The following is an 8,255-nucleotide window of genomic DNA, read 5'->3' as shown; positions in this document are numbered from 1 at the left end:
ATACCCCTAACTCAGGCAGCAAGGGAGAAAACTGCATTTTCCACTCCAGATGGCCATTTTCAATATAGGAGAATGCCCTTTGGTTTACAAACAGCCCCCGCTACGTTCCAAAGGGCAATGGACAAGCTTTTGAGGTCCCATCACAGGTACACCTCCGTTTACCTGGATGACATTGTTATCTTTAGTAGGGACTGGGAGTCCCATTTGCCTAAAGTCCAGGCAGTTCTTGACTCCTTGAGAGAGGGAGGATTCACAGTGAACCCAGAAAAGTGTGCCCTAGGTATGGAAGAGGCAAGGTACCTTGGGTACATCGTTGGAAGAGGGCTAGTAAAACCCCAGTTAAATAAGATAGATGCAGTCCAGAACTGGCCCCGCCCTAAAACAAAAAAACAGGTACGAGCCTTCCTGGGAATAGTTGGGTACTACCGTAGGTTTGTCCCCGATTTTGCCACTATAGCTGCTCCATTAACAGACCTGACCAAAGATCATAAGTCAATTATGATTGAGTGGAACACTGATGCTGAAAAGGCCTTTCTGGAGCTCAAGTCCGCACTTCACCCCATCTTGGTGGCTCCAGATTTCTCCAAGGAATTTATTGTCCAGACCGATGCTTCAGATGTAGGTTTGGGAGCTGTATTATCACAGGTCATTAATGGGGAAGAGCATCCCGTGGTGTTCCTCAGTAGAAAGTTGACTACAGCAGAGAAAAACTATGCAATAGTTGAGCGAGAATGCCTGGCCATCAAGTGGGCCTTGGACTTGCTCCGTTATTACCTTTTAAGTAGAAGGTTCAGGCTGGTTTCTGATCATGCCCCACTCACATGGATGAAGCAGAAAAAAGGGGCAAATGCCAGAGTAACACGGTGGTTCCTTGCACTCCAGGAGTTCAAGTTTAGGGTAGAGCACAGACCAGGAAAACAGCACCTGAATGCTGATGCTCTTTCCCGAGTCCATTGTTTGGGCTCTTCTGGTGCCTCCACCTCCCCTGGGTTGAGGCAGAGGGGGGGATATGTAGAAGCTGGGGGGGATATATTGTAGATGACCGGTATATATCCCCATTCTTTAGGTTTTAAAATTACCTCTTTAAAAGACACCATGGGGTTAACCAGCCAGAGGTGGGCTGGACATCCAAGGGGTGTTTAATGGAGGTGAGCAGCAGGTGATAGTGTGTGGAAACTCACTGCTGTGTTAAACAGAAAGGTTTGGTTTTCTTGTATGGCTACTCACTGTGGAGTTGGAGAAAGTTCTTTTCTAAAAGACTAGGGAGTTCACTCCCGGCAGACTGGACACTGCAAGTTTTCTTGGCAAGTACACGGCTCTTTTGTTGGGACTTATTTGTTGCTGAACTGAAGCTGTTTTGATTTTTATGCCACTGCTTGTCTGTGAGAGATTTATGTGAACTGAAGAAAATAAACTAAATGTTTCCTTTAACGTGGAGTGGCCTGCATGTTTGGTGAAAAAACCCCGCTGTGATCCCCCAAACATCACAATATGTATGTGCTGTTTCCTCCACTAAAATGAAATTCAAGACAAACTGACACAACTTAAATACCTATATAGGATTTATCTTACCCCAGAAAGGTTACACAGAATGAACCTTGACTTATCTTAAACCTGTCCCAAGTGCTCTAACCCAGTAGCAGACTATTTCCATATAGTCTGGACTGTGATACATACCTTTTGCAAGCAAGTGCTGCCAACCATCCAAACAAAAACAGTTCTAATAATACCAGGGAATCCAAACATAACTCATGAATATGGGTAGAGGGAGTGTCCACTAGGAGATGTACCCTCTTATCAATCCTCCTCATATATGCTTAAAAGGTTATAGCTCTTCACTGAAAGGCTAATTCTGATCCAGCAATCCCATTCTGGTTAGATCCTTCTGGTACAAGTTAAAAAAGAATGGCCAAATAACAAAGAAACTACCTTGGTAAGTTATATAAAATATGAGGTGACTGGCTAGATCCTAAAGAACACATATAAGGGTCCGAAGTCGCCCGAAGTTTCCTCATGAGGTTTACATAAGTAGGTAGTTGTAGATCGGTTTAGATGGGTAGGTAGTTAGGTTTAGATATGTAGGTAAATATGTTTGGATAGTTAGGTAGATAGCTTTAAATATGTAGGTTTAGAAAGGATTAGATGGTTAAGTAGATAGGTTTACTTAGAATAAGATTGGTAAGTGGGTTTAGAAGAGATTAGATGGATAGGGATATAGGTTTAGATTAGTTTAAATAGGTTTAAAAAGATATGTAGATAGGTGTAAATAGGATAGGCTGAGTATAGATAGGTTAAAATAGGTATAGATAGGTAGGCTAGGTATAGATAGGTAGGTTAAGATCGGTATAGATAGGTAGGCTAAGTATAGATAGGTAGGATAAGATAGGTAGGCTAGGTATAGGTATGTTAAGATAGGTATAGATAGGTAGGATAAGATAGGTATAGATAGGTAGGCTAAGTATAGATAGGTAGGCTAAGTATAGATAGGTAGGTAGGCTAGGTATAGATAGGTTAAGATAGGTAGGATAAGATAGTTATAGATAGGTAGGTTAAGATAGGTATAGATTGGTAGGCTAGGTATATATAGGTAGGTTAAGATAGGTATAGATAGGTAGGTTAAAATAGTTATAGATAGGTAGGCTAGGTATAGATAGGTAGGTTAAGATAGGTATAGATAGGTAGGCTAGGTATAGATAGGTAGGCTAGGTATATATAGGTAGAAAAAGATAGGTAGGCTACATATAGATAGGTTAAGATAGGTATAGGTAGGATAAGATAGGTACAGATAGGTAGGCTAGGTATAGATAGGTAGGTTAAGATAGGTAGGATAAGATAGTTATAGATAGGTAGGTTAAGATAGGTATAGATAGGTAGGCTAGGTATATATAGGTAGGTTAAGATAGGTATAGATAGGTAGGTTAAAATAGTTATAGATAGGTAGGCTAGGTATAGATAGGTAGGTTAAGATAGGTATAGATAGGTAGGCTAGGTATAGATAGGTAGGCTAGGTATATATAGGTAGAATAAGATAGGTAGGCTACATATAGATAGGTTAAGATAGGTATAGGTAGGATAAGATAGGTACAGATAGGTAGGCTAGGTATAGATAGGTAGGTTAAGATAGGTAGGATAAGATAGTTATAGATAGGTAGGTTAAGATAGGTATAGATAGGTAGGCTAGGTATATATAGGTAGGTTAAGATAGGTATAGATAGGTAGGTTAAAATAGGTATAGATAAGTAGGCTAGGTATAGATAGGTAGGTTAAGATAGGTATAGATAGGTAGGCTAGGTATAGATAGGTAGGTTAAGATAGGTATAGATAGGTAGGAAAATAGGTATAGATAGGTAGATTAGATAGGTAGGTTAAGATGGTATAGTAGGCTAGGTAATAAGGTAGGTAAGATAGGTAAGATAGGTAGGCTAGGTATAGATAGGTAGGTTAAGATAGGTAGGATAAGATAGTTATAGATAGGTAGGTTAAGATAGGTATAGATAGGTAGGCTAGGTATATATAGGTAGGTTAAGATAGGTATAGATAGGTAGGTTAAAATAGTTATAGATAGGTAGGCTAGGTATAGATAGGTAGGTTAAGATAGGTATAGATAGGTAGGCTAGGTATAGATAGGTAGGCTAGGTATATAATAGGTAGAATAAGATAGGTAGGCTAATATAGATAGGTTAAGATAGGTATATAGGTAGGATATAGATAGGTAAGATAGGTAGGCTAGGTATAATAGGTAGGTTAAGATAGGTAGGATAAGATAGTTATAGATAGGTAGGTTAAGATAGGTATAGATAGGTAGGCTAGGTATATATAGGTAGGTTAAGATAGGTATAGATAGGTAGGTTAAAATAGGTATAGATAGGTAGGCTAGGTATAGATAGGTAGGTTAAGATAGGTATAGATAGGTAGGCTAGGTATAGATAGGTAGGCTAGGTATAGATAGGTAGGTTAAGATAGGTATAGATAGGTAGTGAAGTAAGATAGGTATAGGTAGGTAGAGTTAGATAGTGTAGGTTAAGATGGGGTATAGATAGGTAGGTAGGTAGTTATATAGGTAGGTTAAGATAGGTATAGATAGGTAGGCTAGGTATAAGGGTTAAGGTTAAGATAGGTATAGTAGATAGGTAGGTGGTAAGATAGGTATAGCTAGGTAGGCTAGGTATAGAATAGGTAGGTTAAGATTAGGTATAGATAGGGTAAGATAGTATAGATGGTAGGTTAAGATAGGTATAGAAGGTAAGATAGGATAGTTATGATAGGTAGGTTAAGATAGGTATAGATAGGTAGGCTAGGTATAGGTATAGATAGGTAGTAGGTTAAGATAGGTATAGTAGTAGGTATATAGAAAGGTAGGTTAAGATAGGTATAGATAGGTAAGATGATATAGATCGGTAGGTTAAGATAGGTATAGATAGGTAGGATAAGATAGTTATAGATAGGTAGGTAGGTTAAAATAGGTATAGATAGGTAGGCTAGGTATAGATAGGTATATATAGGTAGAATAGATAGTTAGGCTACATATAGATAGGTTAAGATAGGTATAGGTAGGATAAGATAGGTACAGATAGGTAGCTAGGTATAGATAGGTAGGTAAGATAGGTAGGATAAGATAGTTATAGATAGGTAGGTTAAGATAGTATAATAGGTAGCTAGGTATATATAGTAGGTTAAGATAGGTATAGATAGGTAGGTTAAAATAGGTATAGATAAGTAGCTAGGTATAGATAGGTAGGTTAAGATAGGTATAGATAGGTAGGCTAGGTATAGATAGGTTAGTAGGTATAGATAGGTAGGAAAAGATAGTATAATAGGTAGTTAAGATAGTATAGGTAGGATAAGATAGGTAGTAGGTAGGCTAGGTATAATAGGTAGGTTAAGATAGGTAGATAGGTAGGTTATAGATAGGTAGGTTAAGATAGGTATAGATAGTAGGTAGGTATATATAGGTAGGTTAGATAGGTATAGATAGGTAGGTTAATAGGTATAGATAAGTAGGTAGTATAGATAGGTAGGTTAAGATAGGTATAGATAGGTAGGTAGGTTAGATAGTAGTTAGATAGGTATAGATAGGTAGGTAAGATAGGTATAGATAGGTATAGATAGGTAGTTAAGATAGGGTAAGTAGTAGTAGTATATAGGTAGGTTAAGATAGGTATAGATAGGTAGGCTAGGTATAGATAGGTAGGTTAAGATAGGTAGATAGATAGTAGATAGTAGGTTAGATAGGTTAGATATAGTAGGTATAGATAGGTAGGTAGTAGGTATATATAGGTAGGTTAAGATAGGTATAGATAGGTAGGTTAAAATAGGTATAGATAGGTAGGCTAGGTATAGATAGGTATATATAGGTAGAATAAGATAGTTAGGCTACATATAGATAGGTTAAGATAGGTATAGGTAGGATAAGATAGGTACAGATAGGTAGGCTAGGTATAGATAGGTAGGTTAAGATAGGTAGGATAAGATAGTTATAGATAGGTAGGTTAAGATAGGTATAGATAGGTAGGCTAGGTATATATAGGTAGGTTAAGATAGGTATAGATAGGTAGGTTAAAATAGGTATAGATAAGTAGGCTAGGTATAGATAGGTAGGTTAAGATAGGTATAGATAGGTAGGCTAGGTATAGATAGGTAGGTTAAGATAGGTATAGATAGGTAGGAAAAGATAGGTATAGATAGGTAGGATTAGATAGGTAGGTTAAGATGGGTATAGGTAGGCTAGGTATATATAGGTAGGTTAAGATAGGTATAGATAGGTAGGCTAGGTATAGATAGGTAGGTTAAGATAGGTATAGATATGTTAAGATAGGTATAGATAGGTAGGTTAAGATAGGTATAGCTAGGTAGGCTAGGTATAGAAAGGTAGGTTAAGATAGGTGTAAGATAGGTATAGATCGGTAGGTTAAGATAGGTATAGATAGGTAGGATAAGGTAGGTTAAGATAGGTATAGGTAGGATAGGATAGGTTAAGTTAGGTAGGATAAGATTGGTACAGATATGTAGATTAAGATAGTTATTGATAGGTAGGCTAGGTATAGATAGGTAGGTTAAGATAAGTATAGATAGGTAGGCTAGGTATAGATAGGTATATATAGGTAGGCTAGGTATAGATAGGTAGGCTAGGTATAGGTAGGATAAGATAGGTATAGATAGGTAGGTTTAGATAGGGATAGTTAGGTAGGCTAGGTATAGATAAGTAGGGTAAGATAGGTAGGATAAGATAGGTAGAGATAGGTAGGATAAGATAAGTATAGATAGGTAGGTTAACATAGGTATAGATACGTAGGTTAAGATAGGAATAGATAGGTTGGCTAGGTATAGATAGGTAGGCTAGGTATAGATAGGTAGGATAAGATAGGTATAGATATGTAGATTAAGATAGGTATTGATAGGTAGGCTAGGTATAGATAGGTAGGTTAAGATAGGTATAGATAGGTAGGTTAAGATAGGTATAGATAGGTATGATAAGATAGGTATAGATTGGTAGGATTAGATAGGTATAGATAGGTCAGTTACGATAGGTATACGTATCTTAACCTACCTATCTTTATCTATCTTATCCTACCTATCTATACCTATCTTAACCTACCTGTCTATACCTATCCTAACCTACCTATCTATACCTTGCCTAACTATCTATTCCTATCTTAACCTACCTAACTATACCTATCGTAACCTACCTATCTATACCTAGCCTACCTATCTCTACCTATGTTAACCTACCTATCTACACCCAGCCTACCTATCTATACCTATCTTAACCTATTTATCTATACCTATTTTTACATATCTATCTATACCTAGCCTACCTATCTATACCTATCTTAACCTACCTATCTATACCTAGCCTACCTATCTATACCAATCTTAACCTACCTTTCTATACCTAGCCTATTTATCTATACCTTTCTTAACCTACCTATTTATACCTATCTTAATCTACCTACACCTACCAGCATCCCCCCTACATTTCCTAACATATAGCACATAAACTATACACTGGGCTCATGTGTAGGGCATTATAACAACTCTGTTTTCTTTTATTAAAGGCGTAGGAAAGCTACCAAAGCAGTTTATCACCAATAGGTTTACCACAATAGTGCAAGCTTTAACAGTATATTTATTCTACAGATTGATTTGCCATACCTGAGTAAACAGCTCTAGAAGTTCTCTGTTTGTTTAGGGTAGCAGCTACCATATTGGCTTGCTGTGACATCACTTCTGGCCTAAATCTCACCTGGCTCACTCATAGATCTGGGCTCAGATTACAACATGGAGGGAGAGAGGAGCAAACTGAGCATGCTCAAGCCCTAGCCCTGGAGGTTTAAGCTGATGGCATGAAGTCTGATACAGAATCCCATGTATACACAATAGAAGGAAAGAAAAGCAGTGTTTCTTTTGACAGAGGGCTCTGAGGAGCATTCTTTGAGGGTTTACTGGTGTATTTATAGAGACCTTTCTGATAAAGCTTACTTAATTTTAGCCTTTCCTTCTCCTTTAAGCTTCCCTGGGTTTGTGTAATGTAATGTATTTGCTGCAACATATACATCCATTCAACTTTAACTTCACACCATATGCAAATTAGCCAATGATATCGCCACTTCTCTCTGCTTGCTGAATTAACGGTAGTGCAACTTTGCCCGTGTTCGGCGCCCTGGACGCAACTTCGCATGTTAACGAATTAGCGTTGTCTGAGCGAATTTTTGCCTGTCGAAGTTTTGCGCTGCCTACAAAGCCTTCACTGGCAGATTTTCGCCGCTTAGTAAATGTGCCCCTAAACGTTAACTCAAAGGTAAACAAACCCTTTAAGGGGCACATCAGTTAGGAGGATCTTGCATTCTTGTAGCAAGCTCAGGTTAAACTGAAATTACTGTAGATAATAAGGTAAGTAAATGCATTGGTGGATAAAGTCGCAGCGTCTGCAACTGACAGTCATGTCACGTCGGATCAACCTGTCGGATCGCGCCAAAAACGTCCGTGTAGTCCTACCCTGAAGCAACCTAAGCCCTTGTATAGGTACAGGAGCAGGGGTATTAGAAGGGTTTGGTCACATCATGGTGTTTGTAGAATCTCATGTGAGGGGTCCTATAGATAATACTTGGATGTAGCACCGCATCCTCCTTTGGCATCTGACAGGCCGTTACAGAGAGCCAAGGCATTGCTGCTGCAACAGACTAAGGACTTGCAGGTTCTTTCCTCATCCGCTAAACCGTTCGCTGCGAATTCTTTTTAAAACTGTCACATTGTAG

Source organism: Xenopus laevis, chromosome 1S, assembly GCF_017654675.1.
Source record: "Xenopus laevis strain J_2021 chromosome 1S, Xenopus_laevis_v10.1, whole genome shotgun sequence".
Classification (NCBI taxonomy): Eukaryota; Metazoa; Chordata; class Amphibia; order Anura; family Pipidae; genus Xenopus; species Xenopus laevis.
Note: the sequence above shows the minus strand (reverse complement) of the source record.